The following is a 2,383-nucleotide window of genomic DNA, read 5'->3' as shown; positions in this document are numbered from 1 at the left end:
GGGGATGCTTCCTAAAAGCAGATGGGGTGGAGGGGGAATGTCTGGGCAGGGTCTGAAGGGTACGGGACTTGCCCCCTCACAACGCATGCGGAGACTCTGTATTGCCCAATACTATTAACTAAATGACAGACTGAAAACTGGTAATTAGTGCCTAAGCTAGAAAGTCCCTCATCTCTGAGGGGGTGACTGAGTCTTCCAAAGCTGGAACTGGCACCCTGGAGTTTGGGATTTCCAGGCACCCAAGGGGTGCATCTTGTCAGCATATTTACCATCCTGGGAAACCAGAGGCTTGGACGTGAGGCTTGGAGGTTCACCCAGAGGCCAGGCCTTAGCTCGGTGACAACCTGATAAACTTCAGCTCTCTGATTCTACGATTTACGATCTGATGAGGGAGCAAGCAGTGTCCTCTAGGTCTGAGGTACGTTTCATGAGAAGCTCCCAGGGTCTAAGAATCAGGGCTCTATGAATATCAGATCCTGTTAGATTTTAGAGTATTAGATTATATTAGATAATGTGGGTGTTTGAAGAAGCCAAACACCCCATGCAGGTGTACATACATGCAAGTTCTCATCTTGGTCTTCTTAATTCCCCTCTCTTCACTCTGCTTTCTACCTGCTGAAGAGTGGAGGGAATCAGGCTGGAGTCAGGAGGGCCTGGTACTTCAACAGGGCAAATAACTTCACCCCTGCACATCCTATCTACCCAAAGTCTTTAAGACTTTGTTCTCCCTTCTCTGTACGTGCCTTTTCCTCGCTCGCCTTCCCTCAGCCCACATCCTTCTTATTTCCCTCAGTCCCTCCCTCTCTCATTTGTCTACTTTGCTGGTACTTTCCCCTCCTCCTCCTCATTCTTCCTCCACGTTCGCCCTCATTCCCTCTCCTCCCCACTCTCTCAATGCCCCCCATTGCTTTATCTTGCTTCTCCTCTCTTTCTCTTCCTTATTCCCCCCACATCCCATCCCCCCATCTAGGTACGATCTGTGCTACACAAGGTCCTCGATGGCCCACCAAATGCTTGCGGCAATTTTTTCAAGTGAGAGGGAAGAAAAGAAGGAATTAAATCATAGTATTGGCAGCTGGCAATCTGCTTCAATCGCAGAAAAATGTCCCCGGCTTCCTCAAATATTGAAACACTGATGAAGAACAGATTTTCCCTGGCTGTGTGAATTCCCTTCCGTCCGAGTTTGGCAGAGGGACTGCCTTGCTTGTTATTATTATAGGCGTTTTGATGCATTCCCTGCTTAGCAAAGTTGGAATGCATTTCAACCAACCCCTGAATTGATGTAACACTATTTTTATTTGTAATGAGGGTGTATTAAAATATATATACATTTCCACTGATTTCTGGCTCTGGGGAGGGTGGGATCTGAGGACGTCCAGGCAGGAAGGCCTGGGTTTTTCCATCCTCTGTCCATGGGGAGAGTGCTGGAATTTAGGCATTCTCGCTTGTCCCCACCCCCTTGTTAGATTGCACTGATTTTAATAAACATTTTCCTGTCTTAGGTTTCCTCAGTGACATAGAATCAGATGTGTCAGTTGGATGGTGTCTTCCAGAGGTCACCTCTCTCTGCCCTGGACACATGGTCCATGGGCCCGAGCTGCGTAGGGACTGAGTGAGGGGTTAGGGAGGAGACAAAGAAAAGGAGAGTTAAACACATGGAGAAAATGTACAGATACAGATATGCAGTTATTTCACTGTGATCTGTCCTGCGCAGGGGGACACAGAGTGAGTGGGTGATGAGAGGAAGGGGCACAGAGGCCGGCCCGCTAGGCTGGTAGAAGGGGCTGTGAAGAGGGCAGGGATGGTTTGATAGCAAGGAGCACAGGGATGCTGGGAGGGGCAGTGGCAATGGCTACTCACAGGGAGCTTCTCTTTTTTGGAAAAACCTTTAGTACCTTCCATTGGGGTAGCTCCATCCTTTTATCAGCAGGTAACTGCCCCACGCAAGCACACCTGGATGCAAGCTCTTTGGAATTCCAGAGTTCGCTGGGATCTTAGAAAAGATGATCTAGTTCTGGGGTCTTAAGCTGGAGTTTCTGAGAGTTCTGAGAATACCCTTAAATGAAAGAAATGACATCAGTGTTCATTTTTTCTGGGGCGTGGGGCAAAGGTATAGCCTTCATCACTCCTGAAAGAGACTCTGATCCAGATATTCTCAAACCACTGGTCCAGTTCAGCCCCTAGATTGACCATCTGGAGGGACTGAGGACCAGCAAGGTGATGTGGCTTAACTAAGGCCTTGTAGAGAGTTATTGTAATTCTTTCCATTTACGGACAATGAAACAGGCCTGGGGAATTCTAGTGACTCAGACAGCCAGCAGCAGAGCCAGGCTTAGATTTGGTAGCCTGGCTCTCAGCCCAGCCTCCTTTGTTCATGCCCATC

The sequence above is a fragment of the Stenella coeruleoalba genome, assembly GCF_951394435.1.
Source record: "Stenella coeruleoalba genome assembly, chromosome: 6".
Lineage (NCBI taxonomy): Eukaryota > Metazoa > Chordata > Mammalia > Artiodactyla > Delphinidae > Stenella > Stenella coeruleoalba.
The sequence above is the reverse complement of the archived record's forward strand: the minus strand, read 5'-3'. Positions refer to the sequence as shown.